The sequence below is a fragment of the Dendropsophus ebraccatus genome, chromosome 11 (genome assembly GCF_027789765.1).
Source record: "Dendropsophus ebraccatus isolate aDenEbr1 chromosome 11, aDenEbr1.pat, whole genome shotgun sequence".
NCBI lineage: Eukaryota > Metazoa > Chordata > Amphibia > Anura > Hylidae > Dendropsophus > Dendropsophus ebraccatus.
In genome coordinates, this window is record NC_091464.1 from 60,856,066 (window position 1) to 60,877,222 (window position 21,157).

The 21,157-nt window shown below is 41.5% G+C and overlaps 1 protein-coding gene and 1 long non-coding RNA gene across 2 annotated transcripts in view; one reads left to right on the forward strand and one right to left on the reverse strand.

Moving 5' to 3' along the window:
• Nucleotides 1-351: 351 nt before the first annotated feature.
• KCNJ6 (potassium inwardly rectifying channel subfamily J member 6) overlaps nucleotides 352-21,157 on the forward strand; it is a 157,839-nt gene continuing 137,033 nt past the window's right edge. Inside the window, exon 1 of the mRNA XM_069945302.1 lies at nucleotides 352-420. The gene's annotated coding sequence lies outside the window, so the exon portion shown is untranslated. The remainder of the gene's footprint in view (nucleotides 421-21,157) is intronic.
• Nucleotides 7,689-21,135, reverse strand: LOC138768164 (uncharacterized). The gene is made up of 3 exons (XR_011358941.1): nucleotides 21,048-21,135; nucleotides 8,357-8,509; nucleotides 7,689-7,910 (listed from the first exon to the last, which is right to left on the reverse strand). It is a non-coding gene; the product is annotated as an uncharacterized lncRNA (long non-coding RNA).

The window sequence follows — 21,157 nt, forward strand, 5'->3', positions numbered from 1 at the left end:
GCCAGGCTCAGGCTTCACAATGCACAGCATCTCCTCCAGAATGAGCCCAATTCATTGAAGCTGCAGATTTCATGACGTCTCCTGACGTGTTTTCCAGCACTTTACCCTCTGTGCCTGCTCTTGGCTTCCACTCTAGACCTTTGTATGTGCCCACTGAAGCTTGTGCATCTGGCTTTACTACCCAGCAGCTGATGAGGACTTGCAGGAGGCTCATCTAGTGGTTTTTGCATTTTGGAAGGTTTTTGGGGGAGGTGGTAGCAATGACCATCCATCAGGATGGAGGAACACTGAGGGAAGCTGAGGATCCTATCTTCTGCATCTAAAGAAGCCTGTATTGTCTCAAGCAGCTGAGCCTTCCCCCAGCAGCAACAGTCCAGCCTGAAGCAACATGAGGCTCTGAGACCCCCACATCCAGACAAGGTACATTACTGCACTTCTATTCATTCTCCTTCTTGCTCATTTTGCTTTGTGTGATCTCAGTGAAGGAATAATGTAGCACTTAAGTCAGTCCCATATGAGGCTGCATGAGGACCCCAAACTTAGCATTGCTTACTATGGCATGGAGCAGAGCCCCCCAATACATGGCATGGGATACACCACCATAATGCCTCCCCTCTTGGCACAGCAGCACTGACTGATCCCATTAGATCCTATTATCTAATCCTCTGTTCCTGCTGCTGGAAATAATAGGAAATAAATTCATCAGGCAATGAAGGGGAATCTCAGCAAACTGCAGGCTCTCCAGCACAGGACATACAGTATAGCCATAGAGGGGGGCAGCACCGAAGAAGTTTGGTGGCATCAGTTGTCTGGATGGGTTATAGGTGTAAGTGTGAGTAGGTGTGTGTGTGTGTGTGTGTGTGTGTGTGTGTGTGTGTGTGTATAGATGTGTGTGTAGTTTATGTTTGTATGTTTATGTATCCAGTAGGTGCGCATTTGTGTATTTATTTTTTAGGTTTATGCTTGTATATATGTATATATGCCTATTCATTTTGTTTATGTATGCGTATCTATGTGTGTATGGATGTATGCGCGTAAGTGGACGTTTGTGTATGTATTTTATGTGTAGATAAGTGGGTCTACATGAATGTGGATGTAAGTATATGTTTATGTATTTGTGTGTGTGTGTGTGAGTGAGTATGTCAGTGTATGTTTGTGTGTGTGTGTGTGTGTGCATATCTAGGATTCTATGTATGTGTACATATATTTGAACATTTATGTATTTTATGTGTGTAAAGAAGTGTATGTATGTGTAGTGTGTATGTAGGTGTATGTTTGCATATATGTGTAAATGTATGTACGTGTCTAGGAATGTGTGTGGTTGTGTAAGGATAAATTGATCGATAGATAGATAGATAGACAATGTATGGATAGATAGACAATGTATGGATAGATAGATACTGTAGATAGATAGATAGATGATAATAGATAGATAGATAGATAGATAGATAGATAGATAGATAGATAGATAGATAGATGATAATAGATAATGGGTGGGTAGGTAGGTAGGTAGGTAGATAGATAGATAGATAGATAGATAGACAGACAGATAGATAGATAGATAGATAGATAGATAGATAGATAGATAGATAGATAGATAGACAATGTATGGATAGATAGACAATGTATGGATAGATAGATACTGTAGATAGATAGATAGATAGATAGATAGATGATAATAATAGATAGATAGATAGATAGATAGATAGATAGATAGATAGATAGATAGATGATAATAGATAATGGGTAGGTAGGTAGATAGATAGATAGATAGATAGATAGATAGATAGATAGATAGATAGATGACCAAGAAGATAGACATGAGATGGGTAGATAAATAGGAATAAAATTATATATAACTATGAGATGGATAGAAGATAGATAGATAGATAGATAGATAGATAGATAGATAGATAGATAGATAGATAGATATCATCCAGTATTACTTGTCCCTGCTCCCCATCATTCCCTCATTCCCTTATGTAACTTGGAGGGGGGCACTACATGTCCCAGCAGAGGATGAGCTCAGTTCTGATCATCTCAGTGTCCTCTACTAGATAGTGACCCTCAGCTCTCCCTCTGGAAACTCCATCATTCTGCTCCATATCATTCTGGACTCTTCTTTTATAGATCAGTCAGTGTCAGAGTTCTTAGAAAACAGTCTGTATTACCAGCACTGGATACTGTGGGGTCACAGTGGGGGAACATGTCTTCTATTTATTTAGTGAGACCTAAACTTTATAGGCAGTGAGATCACTAATATTGTGCCTCTCCTGCTGTAATAATGGATGAGGGGTATATTGGGGTCTAAATATCAATAATGTTGTTTATGTGTACTTTGCACATCTCGTGAATATTCCTGCTTTTTCGGCCACACAATTCTTATGTATTTCCATCATCTTTATGACCCCCAGCATGTACATAGACAGCCCAGGACAACCACCGCTTACATAGACAGTTTAAGACCCCTAGCATGTACATAGACAGCCCAGGACAACCACCGCTTACATAGACAGTTTAAGACCGCCAGCATGTACATAGACAGCCTAGAAGCTCCAGCATGTACATAGAAAGCCAAGGACTGCCCAGCATATACATAGACAGTCCAGGATCCCCAGCATGTACATAGACAGCCCAAGACCTCCAGCATGTGAATAGACAGTCGAGGACCCCCAGTATGTACATAAACAGTCCAGGACCCCCAGCGTGTACAAAGACAGCCTATTACCCCTAGCATGTACATAGACAGCCCAGGACCGTCAGCGTGTACATAGAACGTCCAGGACCCCCAGGGCTTGCATATACAGTCCTGGACCCCCAGGATGTACATAGAAAGCCCAGAACCCCCAGCATGTACATAGACAGTCCAGGACCCCCAGCATGTACATAGAAAGCCCAGGACCCCCAGCATGTACATAGACAGTCCAGGACCCCCAGCATGTACATAGAAAGCCCAGGACCCCCAGCATGTACATAGACAGTCCAGGACCCCCAGCATGTACATAGACAGTCCAGGACCCACAGCATGTACATAGAGAGCCCAGGGCCCCCTACATGTACATAGAGAGCCCAGGACCCCCTGCGTGTACATAGACAGCCCAAGACCCCCTACATGTACATAGAGAGCCCAGGACCCCCTACATGTACATAGACAGTCCAGGACCCCCAGCGTGTACATAGACAGTCCAGGACCCCCTACATGTACATAGAGAGCCCAGGACCCCCTACATGTACATAGAGAGCCCAGGACCCCCTACATGTACACAGAGAGCCCAGGACCCCCTGCGTGTACATAGACAGCCCAAGACCCCCGGCGTGTACATAGATAGTCCAGGACCCCCAGAATGTACATAGATAGACCAGGACCCCCAGCGTGTACATAGATAGAGCAGGACCCCCAGTGTGTACATAGACCAGGACCCCCAGTGTGTGCATACACACATAGACAGCTCAGGACCCCGCTATAGCGCAGTGGGGACAGCACAGGAGGACTCTGCCTTCAGCACCATGGACAGCGCTGAGCTCTGGATGGACTTGAACAGTGCAGGAATGATCTGGGCAGGAAAGTGAACTTGTCTGGTGAAGCTGATGCAGCAGAGCTGAGTTTGCCTCCAGAGATATAGCTCTATCTGTAGTTTTACAGCAGGCACATTTACATGTTTTCCTGGTTTTAGAAATTTAATAATTTTGACTCCAAACTGCGATGAACGGTTTTGTTTTTACAAGTGAATGTGACATCCATAGTGACAGTACAACACAGCATGCAACGTCGGGCCATAGTGGGCTCAACAACATGGAGTCCCCGGACATGGTATTACCATGGCAACTATTGCTGCAAAGATTAGCCCATTTATCACTGTATGGCCGTCCATGTTGCCTTTAGTAACCGATCATTTCACCAGAGTAGGTTAAGAAAAGAAAGCTGAGCTGTGATTGGTTGCTATAGGCAACAAGTATAGCCATATTGATAGACAGCTGTGATCAATGAGGCCCAGGTCACAAAAGCTTACAATCTATAAGATTTAATGTGTCAGTATAGATCCATGAGCATGCATGTTTGTGTAGACAGTCTGTTGTCAGACAGGTGAGTGAATAGATAGATAGATAGATAGATAGATAGATAGATAGATAGATAGATAGATAGATAGATAGATAGATAGATAGGAGATAGATAGATAGATAGATAGGAAGATAGATAGATAGGAAGATAGATAGATAGGAAGATAGATAGATAGGAGATAGATAGATAGATAGATAGATAGGAGATAGATAGATAGATAGATAGATAGATAGATAGATAGATAGATAGATAGGAGATAGATAGATAGATAGATAGATAGATAGGAAGATAGATAGATAGATAGGAGATAGATAGATAGATAGATAGATAGATAGATAGATAGATAGATAGGAGATAGATAGTATTTGATACACTGCTGATTTTGCAAGTTTTCCCACCTACAAAGCATGGAGAGGTCTGTGATTTATATCATAGGTACACGCCACCTGTGAGATACAAAATTTAATTTCATATAATCATATTGTATGATTTATAAGTAATTTGTTTCCATTTTATTACATGATATAAGTATTTGATCACTGACCAACCAGCAAGAATTCTGGCTCTCACAGACCTGTTAGTTCCTTTATAAGTAGCTCCTCCCACTTATTACCTGTATTATTGCACCTGCTTGAAAAACATCTGTCAACACACAGTCAGTTTATCACACGCCAACCTCTCCACCATGGCCAAGAGCTGTCTAAGGACACCAGGGACAAAACTGGACCTGCACAAAGCTAGGATGGGCTACAGGGCAAACAATAGGCAAGCAGTTTGGTGAGAAGGCAACAACTGCAGGTGCAATTAGCAAATGGAACAAACACAATCTGTTTGTCACTCCTTTTGAGACTGGGGCTTCATGCAAAATGGGCTAGGAATCAGTCCAGAACTACACAGGAGGACCTTGTCAATGACCTGAAGAGTGTCAAAGAGTACTGTTATTAACATATTACAGTGATAGATTAATATTCTGCAGGGCACACAAGGTCCCCCTGCTCCCACCAGTACATGTGCAGGCCTGTTTGAAGTATTCCAATAACCATTTGGATGTCCAGATGAGGCATAGGAGAAGGTCATGTGGTCAGAAGAGACCAAATAGAACTTTCTGGCATCAACTCCACTCGCCATGTTTGGCAGAAGAAGAAGGATGAGTACAGTCCCAAGAACACAGTCCCAACTATAAGGCATGGGGTGGAATCAGCATACATTGGGGGTGCTTTTTGGCCAACGGGACAGGTCGACTGCACCGTATTGAAAGAAGGAAGAATGGGACCATGTATCATGAGATTTTGGCCAACAATCTCCTTCCCCCAGTAAGAGCATTGAAGAGGGGTCGTGGTTGGGTCTTCCAGCATGACAATGACTCGAAACACACACAGCAACTAAAGAGCAGCTCCATAAGAAGAATTTTAAGGTCCTGGAGTGGCCTAGCCAGTCTCCACTCCTGATCCCAATAGAAAATGTTTGGAGGGAGCTGAAACTGAAACCTGAAATACTAGGAGAAGATCCGTATGGCGGAGGGGGACAATAACTGCTGCAGTGTCTGCAAAACCTGGTCAAGAACTACAGGAAACATCTGTAACTGCAAACAAAGGTTTCTGCACCAAATATTAACTTATTTTTTTCTATTGTGTTAAATCCTTATTTCATGTTATAAAATGCTCAATAGTTATTTATAAAGGTGACCATCTGGAATTTATTTTAATAGATTCTGTCTCTCCCAGGTGACTTGTACCTACGAGAAATATTACACACCTCTCCATTCTTTGTAGGTGGGAAAACCTGCAAAATTGTCAGTGTATCAAATACTTATTCTCCCCACTCTGTATACTGTATGGAAGAGATTTTTCCGCACTGTCCTACAGCAGAAATGTCTTTTGTTGCCCGCAGTAACCAATCACCGCTCAGCTTTCAAATATTCATGAGCTCAGGTAAAATTAAAGCTGAGCTGTGATTGGTTGCTATGTACCCCCCCCCCCCATATCTATATCTATCTATCAGAACCCTACAAGTATAACTGACTTATGAGACTACTCCTTTAAGCCCCATAGGGTTAAAAGCTACATTGAGCTCTGCTACCTGTGTACTTGTTGCTTTACTGGCTGGAGAAGAAGGGGCAGCTCTGGCCTCTTTAGATGTTATCTTGTGTTCCTCCTTCGTCTGGACATTGCGGGTGCTGTGTGGTCACATGACTGTTCTGTAAGGTCCTTGTATTATTGGTGGGGGAAGGAGCAACTTGTAGCCAAATCCAGATCCTTTGCAGATTATGTGTTCTACAGAGTGATTTATAGAGAGGACTGTAATCTTGTTGCCTTTTACATTTTTTTTACTTCTTACATTTTTTTTACAAAGTCAAGATACATTAAAGTAGAAGTCCGGCCATTTTTTAAATCTAAAAGCTGGCAGGGGAAAAATTTGATAACGAGTCCCCATGCCCTGGTCATGACCTCATCCTAACTTGGAGGAAAATGCCTTCTAGCGGGGGTGCTGAGGCCAATCCTGCTGCTCACCATGGGCATGGGGAGAGGTAAGTCCATACTTCAATTTCCCCCCTCCCTCTGCCAGCTGCCAGATTTTAAAAATGGCCGGACTTCCCCTTTAATATTAGCCGTATGCGCCTTCTTTATTTAAAAGACACGTCCACCCTAAACACCCTAAAGCTTATTTATTATATATATATGTGCTGCAGTACTTATCCAGCTCTTGACTTATTTCAGTATCATTCATAAGTTGTACCAACTATTGAGCTCATATCTTCCAGCATTTCTTGCTAGCTTAGGGGGAAAAAAACTGCTATACTGCATTATGGGAACTCGGCTACATTGTTAATGGGGTGTCTGATGACAAGTTCGTTTACTGTATCCAATGACAATGATGGAGAATTCTGAATGCAGCTCTGGGGTATAATACAGGCCTAAATCATCACATAGGCAAGATATGTAATATCATAAATCTACAAAACATTCTAGATCTAGATCCAATGTGAGATGATCATTGGAGGTAATTTAGAGTTCTTGAGCTGATGATGTCTTAAAGGAAAAGTCCGGCCTCTGGAAAAAGAATTTAAACTGCAGGGCACAGTGAGAACATAACAAACTATATCAACTTACCTCTTCCCATGCCTCTCCACAATGGATCGCCGGGCTCTGGAAAGCAGAGCTGAAATCCCGGCCTAGCTGATGAACTGCCCGCCCAGCCAGTCAGTGACATCACATAAGAAGATAAGTGCCGTCTGGCGGAGGTCCCTGAGACAGTCACGCGGCACGGGGAGAAATAACAAATGCTTGCTTGTTATTTTCTCCTCTGCCCCTGCTGGCTGTCACATTTTGGAAACGGAGGGACTTCTCCTTTAACATGTTTATTTGTTTGGATGGCCGTCATTTTGAGGAGAATATATGAGCGTATTTTGATCATTATGCCTGTGTATAAAGAACATGATCATGATTTGAAGCCGGACGTATTTTTGCCACATAATGACGGCCATCCAAAACTTCATCTGAAAAAAAAACATTGTGAGAACATAGCCTATATGTGATCTTTTGTTATTGTAATAAAAAGCAACAAGATGTAAGACTATGGATTGTGTTTTTTTATTTTTTTATTTTTCCTAATACAGAACAATTTTTTTTCTAGATTCTAAGGCCTTATTCACATGTTCTGTGAAATTGTCCATGATCATTGACAATTTTATAGCCCATTGCTTTCTATTGGCCTATTTACACTTTCCATTCCTTTACGCACCCGCAGACCATTTTGTGAAAAAATAGGACATGACTTAGTTGTTTTGTTAACCTGTTGTCCTGTTCAACTGCAATCTCCAGGAAGTACTGGCAGTTGGTCTCCACTGAGCCTGCAAGAAAGATCATGGTCACAATTCAAAGAGGAAACCAGAAAGTGATTAGATCCATGGGGGAGAAATATAGTACATGGATATAAGTTACTGTACTAAAAGCAGAACAGTTGTTCTCCATTACATATATTTACAGTATGTAATACACATTTGATTTAGGATAGATACTATAGATAGATAAGATAGATAGATAGATACTAGATAGATAAGATGATAGATAGATAGATAGATAGATAGATAGATAGATAGATAGATAGATAGATAGATAAATAAGATAATAGATAGATACTAGATAGATAAGGTAATAGATAGATAATAGATAGATAGATAGATAGGAGATAGATTAGATAGATAGATAGATAGAAGATAGATGATAGATAAATATTAGACTCTATAGATAGATGATAGATAATAGAGTAGTATTTGAAGCCCGGTGTGCTCTGTACCTTCTATGTAGATTCTCTTGCACAGGACATTGCTATGTACTATCCTGCTGTGTAACTTCTGGTGTTTGGTGTTCGCCTTGATAAATTTCACTATTATTATTATTCTTCCTCTTCCTTTACTACATCTCAGTGGGGTGTGAGACTCAGGACATGCTGTATGGGAGGTATAAACATTAAGCATGGCTGCACTGCTGTCTTTAAGAGGATGATGTCTTTGGAAAACCTTAGAAGTTTTCTTTCTTACAGGCACAATGTACCTAATATCTACAGATACATCTCTATATGCTAAGACATTATAAGGCCTTCAATTGATAGACATGAAAGACACTATGTGAGGATAACCAGCAGCACTCCGTTCTTGAGAATTAAATGTAAATTTTTATTCCCTCAAAAAAGGTGCAATGTTTCAACTGAGACCGTGAGAGGCAGTTGAAACGTTGCACCTTTTTTGATGGAATAAAAACTCATGTTTAATTCTTAAGAACGGAGTGCTGTTGGTTTATCGTGACATAGCTGTGGACCCAGTTCAAAGGTCTTCCCTGCTGGCACCAACAAGCATCAAAATAGTGCTGCCCCCATCCGAACGCATGAAAGAGACTGGATAGAGAGAGAGATAGATAGATAGATAGATAGATAGGAGATAGATAGATAGATAGATGATAGATCCTGCTTGCTAATGGTTTTTATAGTGAAAGGCAGGCTTTTTTTTTAATTGTTGGCTTAAATGTTGCCAGTGACTAAGCATAAAATGGCATAGTTTCCGACTTCATATAAATTCACCTAATTTACATATTTTCCAAATAATCCCATATCCCTGGACTGTAAAGTCTATTGTTATAGTTGTTTCCATTATTGCTCGGACATTGCTGATAATTTCTTTGTACACACAGACATATATTACTATTAATTTTGTTAAGGCTCGGCTGTAGCTCGCTTTATGTAATCACCCGTATCTGGCTTTATGTAATCACCCGTATCTAGCTTTATTTACCCTCATAGCCTCATACCCACACGGCTCATCCTACAGTCCACTTATTCGCAGAGTAAATATGATAAGGGCCAATTAAAAAACATTATTGTGAAAAATATGGGTCATTGCTGCGAGGAATGATTAAACTTCACTGCTAAAGACAAGCTTTCCCTTCAAGGATATATCTTATAAAGTCCACTAGGGGCGCTGTTCTTTTGTGGAGCTACACAGTCCTGAGGACACATTAAAAACATTTCATGCAAAGCAGGACTATGAAATCACAAAACATTTTGGTGCTACTTTTTTATTCTTCATATAATTTATATGGTAAAAAATGTAATACTGTTTTTATACACTTAATTCTGAGCCCTCACGATTGGCTGAAATATCACTCTTCAGCTGTGTTATGTGACAGAGCATGCTCACTACCTTCTCCAATATATTTCAATGTGTTGTCTTTATTCTGTTTATTTTTTTTTTTGTCTTGTTTTTTATATGGCATGGCTTTAAACCAGGCATAGGCAATGGTAGAGCAGCGACACATACAGTACAAGCATTGCCTCTTAGCACTGTACAGAACCAGAGAGTATAGCCATAGACAGAAGCAGTGCAACACCTGCCATATACCAGTGACTGAGCGTAGGTTTCCTAAAAGAATCCATATAAACCACTTTAGAACATGTGCTCTTATTAAGAGTAGTTGATCATTATGTATCAGCTTTTATTCTCAGTACTCTGACTCTAGGTCCCGCCATGGGGACGGACTCTGAACCGAAAGTTTTAACATCTGGATTTTGTTTCTATAAATAGGATCCACATGGTGTCCTCACTCTACTTACAGATAAGGCCTCAAGTGACTGATTATCCTGAATATATAATTCAATTCTACAAGGCTGAAAATCCGTTTATTGACAGTGTGCCAAAAATATTCCTATGGAATCCTATGGGATAGCATAATAGTCTTCACATCTGCAGGGTGGAACAGAGACAGAATGGTCGGGACACTGACAGGGGGAGTCAAAGGTCATAGTTAAAGAGGACCTGTGGTCAGTCCATAAAATTAGTACAGAAGCAAAGAGTATAGGCATAGACAGAAGCTGTGTGGCATACACTGTATACATTGTCATTCACTTTATACCTACTGGGCTGGGTTAGGCAGTGCAACACCTGCCATGTACCAGTGACTGAGTGTAGGTGTCCAATAAAGTGTCCATATAAGCCAATTTAGAACATGTGCTCTTATTAAGAGTTGATGACTATGTATCAGCTTTTATCCTCTTTGCTCTGACTCTAGGTCCCACCATGGGGACGAACTCTGGACCCAAAATTATACCATCTGGATTTGGTTTCTTCACTTGCAACTGAAGCCTCAAGTGACTGATTATCCTGAATATCTAATTAAATTCTACAAGGCTGAAAATCCCCTAATTGACAGTGTGCCAAAAATATTCCTATGTAATCCTATGGGATAGCATAATAGTCTTCCCATCTGTAGGGTGGCACAGAGACAGAATGGTGCAGGACAATGAGAGGGGGGGTCAAAGGTCATAGTTAAAGAGGACCTGTGGTCAGTCCATAAAATAAATTTTTTAAATAGTACCATCACTTTGTAGCCTTGGTTGCACTGATTCCAGTGGTGTTTTTACTTTTATACTATGCCCCCAGGTTCCCAAGATATAGGAGTTTTTTTTTATTTTGCTTACTCTTCACAGAATAGTCAGATAGACAGGAACTTTATTGTAAAATGGTGTGTAAATGCTAGGTTTTGGAGTGATTAGGAGGCTTCAATGATGTTAAAGAGGATGTTTATGAAGCTCCTCATCACAATGCTCCAGGCAGTCAACCAAATAGAAAAAAATCTACATTGATATAAATGGGAACAGTTTCTGGGCATGCTCTGTGACCATTGCAGCTGTCATTAGGAAAGGAGGGGGAGGCTGAGCTGCTGTTGTCTTCTCTATTTGCCTGTGTCATCTTTTGCTATAATTCTGTTCAGATCACTTTCAAGCTGTCTCCTCCTTATCATCACAAACTGAACAGGATGTCTCATCTTATTTTAGGGCCTAGTGGTAAGAATGTAAACTTCAAGATATTTGGATTATTTTATAGTATAGAAAATTAGAAGAAAAAAAAACTTCAAGAAGAATCTGAGTAACATAAAAGCTTTATTTAGACAAAATACAAAAGACATTTAACCCCTTAGCGACCCATGACATGTCTGATACGTCATGGTGCCGCGGGGGGTGTTCAGAGAGGGGTCCCGCCGGGATATGTACAGCCGGGCAGTGCCTTTATTAGCCGGCGCGGGTCCCGTTGCCGCACCGGCTAATTAAGCCTCTAAATGCAGCTTTCAAACCTGACAGCTGCATTTAGAGGCTTTACGCCGCAAGTCCCTGGTGTCTAGTGGGACGGATCTCCCCCCCCCCGCAATCCATTCTTCTGCCCGTTCCGGGCCTCAGCGTCGCAATGACGCTAATCCCGGCTCGGCAATAGATTGCTATGGCCTGCAACAGGCCACAGCAATCTATCACCAATCTAATGGATCTTTGCTGTGTATATACACAGCATTGATCTCTATGAGAGATCAGTACTTTGTATATACAAGTCCCCCAGGGGGACTTCTAGTTACAGTAAAAAAAAAAGTAAAAATGTTTTTTTATTAATAAAAAATCCCCTCCCCTAATAAAAGTCCAAATCACCCCCCTTTTCCCATTTTACAAATATAAATAAATAAACAAATAAACATATTTGGTATCACCACACGCGTAATTGCCCGAACTGATAATTAATCCCATTCTCGATCTCGCACGGTAAACGGCGTCAGCGCAAAAAAATTCCAAAGTTCAAAATTGCTCATTTTTGGTCGCATCAAATCCAGAAAAATTTTTATAAAAAGCGATCAAAAAGTTGTATATGCGCAATCAAGTTACAGATAGAATATACATGTCATGGCGCAAAAAGTGACACCTCCCACAGCCCCGTAGACCAAAGGATAAAAGCGCTATAAGCCTGGGAATGGAGCGATTTTAAGGAACATATATTTATTAACAATGGTTTGAATTTTTTACAAGCCAAGAGATAATATAAAAGTTATACGTTACATATCGTTGTAATCGTCACGACTTGAGGAACATGCATAACAAGTCAGTTTTACCATAGGGTGAACTGCGTAAATGCAAAACTCCCCGAAATCAAGACAAATACCTTTTTTTTCAATTTGACAGCGCAAATTATTTTCGCAGCATATTTTATGGAAAAATTATGCCTGTCATTGCAAATTACAATTGGTTTCACAAAAAATAAGGGCTCATGTGGGTCTCTAGGTGAAAAAATGCAAGTGCTATGGCCTTTTAAACATAAAGTGGAAAAAGCAAAAGTGCAAAAGCGAAAATTGGCTTTAACCTTAAAGCATAACTGTCATGTTTTTTTTTATTGCAGAAATCAGTAGTATAAGCGATTTTAAGAAACTCTGTAATAGGTTTCATCAGCCAAAAAAGCCTCCTTCTGTACTCAAGAAGCAATCTCCCAGCCTCCCCCCCTGACTTCTTATCTGTGCATTATCAGGCAAACACGTCTTCATTACAGAGAAGCCAGTGAAGACGGGTTCTGCTCTCTCCAATGTAAGCCTATGAAGGGGGGAGGGGCTGAGGGAGATGAGGGAGCAGGAAGAGGTGACATGAAGGTCAGCTGTTTGTAGACTCTCTGGGCACCTAAAACGCTAAATTCAGGTGTCAGAAAGGTCAGTGCTTATCTATGAACTTACTGAGAGAAGATTGCAGGGTGTTGTGCTGTACAGGACTGCTCCGTGCTCAGTCACTCCTAACAGCCCCTCCCCTCTCCATAGCCACATAATGGAGACAGAAATCCTGCTTCATCTGATGTGAGGGGGGAGGCTGAGAGATTGCTTTTTCACTACAGAAGGAAACTCTTTTAGTACATAAAACCTATTACAGAGTTTCTTAAAATCGCTTGAACTGTTGATATTTAATGTTTTCAGAAAAATGACTCTGAAATGACAGTTACGCTTTAAGGGGTTAATGATGATAAATTTGCTTTAAGGAAAACATGGCCACCAAACCTGTCCATGTTTAGCGTTGTAGCTCACTCTGATTCCCTTCAATGAAGTGATGCTGCAATACCAGACATAACCTGAGAACAGATGTGGTGCTATTCCTGAGAAAAAGACATGTTTATCTAGCCTTATAAAGCTCCTCAGTGATCAGGTATGCATAGCGTAATTTCTTTATCACACCCAGAAAAACTATGATGTTACACTTAAATTTCAGAGCGCGAGGTGTGAATTAGTTGTACACTGCTGTATGACATTTACATCTAGCCACGGCTTACAAAAAGACTCGTTTATCCACCTGAATATTCTGATGTATTTACACGTTTTTTTCAATGATGGCTATTTATGGCATTCAGACTGTGAATCATAAGGGTAATACAGTTATTAAAGTCAACAGCTGAGATCTGCATACCTTACCAATGTGCACATGTATATAGTATACACAGATACTGTATATGTGTGTGTCTGTATCTATAGTTGATATATTGCAGTGTAGATTTTAGTATTATACCAATGGTTTGAGTAATAAATCATAGCTTAGAGATGGGGGCGCTGTTGCATTGGAGTCTGTGGATATATGCTGCATTTCGCAATGGTGAAAGGTGGTACTGCAGTTGCAAAACTCCCAAAAGGAGACTAACATCTTCCAGAAAATAAATTATTCGATTTTCACAGTGTTGATGTGTTATATTATACAAGCAGTTTCCGTATGAATTATATCAGAGAAGTAACTGCTGTGAAGGTGCTTGAGTAATGAGTTCTGTTATCATAAATAAACTCTTCTTTACTGAAGGAACACTTTCGTACATCAACCGACAATAGACTTCTGACTTGACTAGACAAGAGCTGTGCAGAGAGCTTTAGAGGTAGAATAGTAGTGCTGACTTGGTTGCATTCAGAGTAAGTTCAGAGTAGAGGAGAGGAGTTTGTCTCGAGAGTCCCAACTCAGTTTAGAAATGTGCTCTGCTGGAACTTTAGAAGAAGAAGTAGAATATTTGAGAGTACTTGAGAGTAGAAGAATACTTGTGCCCTTGTTTTGACCTCTGTTGTGACACCACCTATTGCCCTGAAGTGATGGGTGACCTGTCCTAACAAGGTGACACAAGCCCCAGTCCTTGCTACCTGAGTTGAGCAAGGTGGCCAAGATTATCTGGTTACACCTGTACTGCGAGATAGAGTATGTAGGCTTCTAGCAACTTTGCTCTATCTGGATCAGTTCTTCTAGCTTTAAAATACCGTCCTGTACCTTTAGAGACGTTCAGCGGCGTGGGTTGGGGTGATCACTGACTTTTCCTCTCTTGAGTGTTCTAGCCCCCAGTAGTTGAAATAGTTGTAGCTGTCAAGGAAAGAGTCTTTGCGTCTCCCATGTGTGTCTGTCCACTATCACACTCCAGACTAGACTACACTGGACTAAGTGTAAGTGTGCCCTTCCTCTCCCCATGTGACAACTTCCTACAGGGTATGTAATAACTTCTGTGAGTGCTGGAGAAGAGAGTGTAGAAAAAAAAGAGGATAGGATAGAGAGGAAGAGGATAGAGAAAAGGTAGAGCTCTCATTGGTGCACAGATCACACATAAACAATAACCCCTTTGCTCACTACAGCTGTGCAATATACAAGTACAGATGTATGTACTAGCGACATCTAGTGGCAAAACTTATGAATAACTTCATTACCACTAAACTTTGAGTACAGGCTTTTGAGAGGGGTGTACAGGCTAGTAACACCCATGGTGGGATACCACAATAGCTTTTCCGTGTCCTTAGTTTATTTGTGGTATTGCAGTTCAGTTACACTGAGTTATAGAGCCCGGTTGTAATGCTTATTCAGGGTAACTCCTTTAATACATAGAGATTTTGTGCGTTATAATGTAAAAATGTCTATAGAAAAATTGTGTGCACCATAATATTAAAAAAATCCATAAAAGATTAGAGATGGGGGCGGTGTTAATTTTGAGCGTATGTAAAAATCAATACATCTTGTAGTGGTAAAAGGCGGTACTGCAGATGACGACGCAGCAAACGTCTATTGACGTAAAACATCTCTCCTTTCTTTTAATCACAAAGAATATCTGCAGAGCATCGCATGTTCCTTTCTATAAGCAGTTTCCATAAGAGGTGACACATCCAGCCTCAAGTACTTCCATATAAATTACAGATTATACTCTTCTCACTAGCAGAGGCTTAGAGCAATGTCGCATAAGCTACAGTGCTTTGAGGTTACAAGCTGAAGATGTGACGGAAGTGTCAGAGAAACCTAAAGAGTTTACAGGGTTTACAGAAAATGCACCAGTAAAAGGTCCTGTATAGCTTTTTACTGTATATCCGAATAAGGTATCAAGGGAGACGAGTGTCTTAGAAAGGAAGGTGGGGGGGGGGATAGCGCAACCACAGTGGGTGCCATTTTTGAGTGACAACAGCCACCATCACCTTAATTTGCAGTGGTGTCATGAACAAGAAACCTGGCCTGCTCTGGACTGGTGCCATATCTTCTTTACCAACATATTCAATTTCTTTTTGAGATCTGATGATGGTCAGGTTGGAGTATGGAGCCTTGTGGTAATCACTTCACTCCTGCGTATGCTGTGGAGCTACACACTGCCCTCCTGCTGGTGTTTAGATATGTGGTGAATACACTGCCCCCTGCTGTTGTGATGATCTTGGGAGGACACACTGCCCCCTGAGGGTGTGATGATGTAGAGGGGGACACTGCCCCCTGCTGGTGTGGTGATGTGGAGGACACACACTGCCCTCTGCTGGTTTGCTGATGTGGGGAGGACCCATTGCCCCCTGCTGGTGTGATAATGTAGGGGGGACACTGCCCCCTGTTGTTGTGATGAGGAGGAGGACACACACTGCCCTCTGCTGGTTTGCTGATGTGGGGAAGACCCACTGCCCCCTGCTGGTGTGATGATGTAGGGGGGGACACTGCCCCCTGCTGGTGTGATGATGTGGAGGACACACTGCCCCCTACTGGTGTGATGATGTGGGGAGGACACACTACCATGTATAGCCACCACTTCACCCTGGCTAATGAGGTCTGGACTGAGGTTTACAAATTGACAATTGACAATCTCTTACATATAGAATGCAATGTATTTTAGTATTCTTGCTAATGTTCGATGCATTGAATAGTGGTAAATCTGAAAGAAATATGTTTGCCAGTTACATTGGTTTCGAAACTCTATATTAATAGATTCTCTCCGGAATCAACATTGAAACCGGTACAATCAGATAGAGGTTGTAAGGAAGAGATTTGCAATGTGCCGGTTATTTGCTGTGACACAGGAGATGTAAAAACCGCTCAGCCGGAGCAAAGCAGAGGAACTGGAACCTGGGCGTCCCCGCTGCTACATAATAAAATCATCTAATTAAAATAACACACTGTTGTTCTAATTCACTGAGGTTATCCGATAGTACCACAGGCTCCACATAGATACTAGGGAGATGTAGAGCAAATGACTAGGGAGTAAGGAGTTAAAGGCTGTGTACACTTTTACAATTGTTCGTTGCTCCTGTGCAATTTAAAAAAAAATGAAGTAACCGTTTTGCTAGCAATTTGAAATCTGCTACCGTTTTGTGTATACAGCTCCTATGCAGATCTACTGTATTTTATGTGTCTCCATGGTTACAGACAACAAACTATGTGTAGTCAGATCCTGCAGTCATGTGATGCTCAAATAACAAAAAACTGTTCAGGAGGCAGAGGCGTAACAATGAAGAGTATGAATATGACTGTCCCACTTAGATCCTGGTGCCTAAGAGTCCCAAATCTCACTGCCACACGAGAAGACACTACAGATGAGCACAACTTGAGCCTGCTCGAGTCCAGTCATTTAGCATTTAGCACTATATGTGTCCTTGGGTGGCAGAAGTAGAAAAATAATGACTGCAGCATCAAACTACAAAAAGGGCCAAAAAACACAAATCCATAATTCAGTCATATACATGAGACTGTACAGTCTGTAGGGCTAGGTTACAATACTAGACATAGCCAATAAACAAGGGAGGCGCTGTTTCTATGGTGATAAAATATTTGACCACTGAGGATATTCTAAGCCTAAACTCCTCTTTACCCCAGTAATAAAAGTATATCGGACAAGTAAGATGCCCCCATAATGATGAGACAATACCACTTCATGACCAACCATTTGCATTTCCTGAACAATTGACAAAAATATTTATACGGCCAATCAATGTAAGAAGTTGACATCTCCTTGGTGTCATCCAGGACTATAAAACAAGATCCACAACAACAAGTGTTCTGCATTAACAGACCATCACTGTTCCCAAGAACAGAGGACAACTGACCCAGAATGAATGGAGCTACAGAACATATGTGTGGCTAGCACTCCATTCATTCTCCATGGGGCTTCCAAATTTTGGTGAGCTTGGCAGGTAGGGGATAACTTTACATCTTGGATAACTCCTTTTGGAATATATGATGACATACTGTCTGGTGGCATTGGGAGAGCTGGCAGCACCCAGAGCAAGGCAAAGTATCCCCCGCCCCCCCCCCCCCCCCCTTCCCAATGACCTAGTATTGTAGTTAACCCCTTTCCCCCATAATGCCCCAAGTGTTGTACTTAGCCCCTCCACCACCCATGATGCCCCTAGTATTGTAGTTAACCCCCCAACCCCCATGATACATATATGATGCCCCTAGTATTGTAGTGAAACCCTCACCCTCCCTACAGGTTGCCCTAGTATTGTACCCCTGGACTCCCTGCTCCTGTACTGTAGGGAGAGGTGATTCATATATTGTACTCACCACTGTCTTTACATTTTTGCCCCCTAAGAAATTTGTGACCGGGAAAAACTGCCCCCCATGGCCCTTTCCCCCATGCTGCACCACTGGGTGGCCATTGTAGATATGTAATATACAATACTTTATCGTGCTTGTTTACCAGTTACATAAACAGCAGTTTAATTCACTTTAACCAGCATGGTGCTGGGGAATTCCTGCCTCACCCACCAGTTGTAGTTGTTGTACATGTGTGCCATGTCAGAGGTTTGATACAGTGGCCATTGGTTTTCCCCATTTTAATAGGTGATGAGAAATGAAATCTAAAGCTTTATATGCAATTATGTGCTAAATAGTAAAACACTGGATAAAACTGGCCCTGAAAAATACAATATTTGTGTATAATAAACTCTACTGTAGCAACCAGTGCCAGGCAGCTGCTGCCAAGGCAAATAAAATCATGGGATGCACAGATGCTCATAATAAGAACATAGCTTAGTCTCTATATAGATTGCTAGTCAGACTACATATGGAATATTGTGTACAGTATATAAGAAGGACACAACTGAGCTGGAGTAGGGGCCCAGAAGGATGGGCACTCACTGTCCCAGTCCTTACAGTCTGTAGGCTATTGTGAGCAGGTCCCTCACTCCTTTTGTTTTTTTGTTAAGTCTAATTTCATCCTGTAATAAGTAAATTTAAGCCCTGTATCTTATAAAAAAAAATGGTGTGGAATCTTGTAGTGATATACAAATAAATAATAATAATAATAATAATAATAATAATAATAATAATAATTATTATTATTATTATTATTATTATTATTATTATTATTATCATCATTAAAGGGAACGGGTAGATTACAGTACCAAGACAGATTGGTATTGTTTAGTTTGAAAAAGACGTCTCAAAGGTGATCTGATTATAATGTACAAATATATGAATGGACAAGGAGAATTCTTTACATGACAAGGGGGCATCCTCTACATCTAAGGAAAAGAAGGTTAAAGGGGTATTCCTCTCAGATAAAATACATCATCCCGCCTCCTGAAGACTAACAACTACCTTTTCAGTCTCCTCCCCCAGGTCTGAGCTGCTGCTTCCTGCTAAAGACACAGAGCTTTCCTGTCCGTCTCCCCTCCTCCCCCTTCCCTTGTGAGATGGCTGTTGTAAACAGTGGCGCTGGCCGGCTGTATCTGCTTTCTATGAGGCTGGGTGGGTTAATCTGAGGTCGAGTTGCTGTGATTTATCCTCCCTGCATTAGAGAGTACAGAAACAGCCGTCCAGGGAGCTGTTTACGTGAGCCATCTCGGAAGGGAGGAGGGGACAGAGAGAACAACTCACAGTTTTCTGTGTCTTCAGCAGAAAGCAGTAGCTCAAAACAGGGGGAAGGAGACTGAAAAGGTAATGACATGTTTGGAAAGAATTGTTAATTTCCAGGAGGGGGGATGATTCAGCATATATTTTACCTGAGGGGAATACCTCTTTAAATAATCATAGAACTGTATGTCATATGACGTTAGTATTGTTGAAGTCCAAACGGGTTCTGGATGCCTTTCCTCATATTACAAGTGATGGGTACTAGATTTCTGGCAGTGGTGTGTTAGTCCATGGATGTATTCTGAATTTATTCTAGATTCAGGAAGGAATTTTTCAGGGTTATAGGTTAGACTCGATAAACCTATCGACTTTATAACTTTGCTCTTTTCATGATTTTGTAATGTCTAGAAGTTATACAGCAGAATAGAATCACCAGTGCTTTGTGCCATCTCCCTTTACCACTCTCCTAAAATGAAGAAAAGACTGGCAGCAGTGTTATATGCCAATCATCCTCCACATATGCCATCTTCAGACAGGAGCTCCAAAAAGTGTTTCCTGCAGGCTGAACAACCATTATCCTACTGACAAAAAGACGCCGTTCCCCCAGAGGCCAGCTTAAACTTTTTCAATTGCCAAGAACGGTTCCTGCTGAAGAATAATGTATCACAGACATTCAATGTAATCGGAATCACAGAGACGTGAATTTGTTTTGTGACTGTCTGATGGGCCGTGTTCAACCCCATTCACTTGGTCCAGAGGGCGCTGATATCAGTAACAGCAGGAAATACTATAAATTCTCCCGCTGATCCACCACCCCTTGACCCCTCGCTGAAATTTTGAGTGAAAATCCTCCCTCCTCCCTGTCTACTTTTTATACTTTTAATGTAGAATATTTTGGTAACTGAGAAGGTGTAGAGCCCCTTTTACACGGGCCAAGTATCGGCAAGGAGTGTTGCCAGAAATGTTCAGTTGGACGATTGGCCTGTTTAAAGGTGTCAGCTATCAGCCAAGGGGCAGGAAAATGCCCGCTCATCGGCTAATCACATCTTTTGTGTGGGCAGTAAACTTTATCAATATGGGCCGTACATCTCCCTGGGTAAACATGGAGATGGCCGCACAAATGATTGATACTGTGTGGACTGACCACATGATTATTTTGGGCCTTTTAAAGGGAAACAAGCACAGATCTTGCTTTTTGGCACTTGCCTGCGTACTTGCACGGCCTGGGCCGTGTACAAGGACCCTAAGGGGGTGCAAAGGAAGTTGATGTGAACCTATCCAGTACAGATGGGGGGACCAGGGCGATCAAGACTGAGGGAGACAGAGGTCAGTCTAGCCATGGGCAACATCAGTAGTTGACTAGAAGAGTGGGCACAGGACAAACATCTCTGTACCACATCAGCAATCGGCTAGAACTGGTTGGCTTCTATAAACTACGATCCCCTGACAGAGTTCTAATCCCAGTTTCTAATCCTGGAAGGACCTTGTACCAAGGACTGTAAACTGTAAAATATTAGGCCTAACTTGAGCTTTAAAGAGGTTGTGCCATGAAGCAAAGTTGGTAAAATCAGATGTGTACCACCTACTGTACCTGATTTCTTCTCTAAACAGTGACCTTGCTGTTGCCATGCAACAGTACACACACTTTCCCACAATTCCTCAGTGGAGACCAACTGCTAGTACTTCCTGTTGATTGCAGTT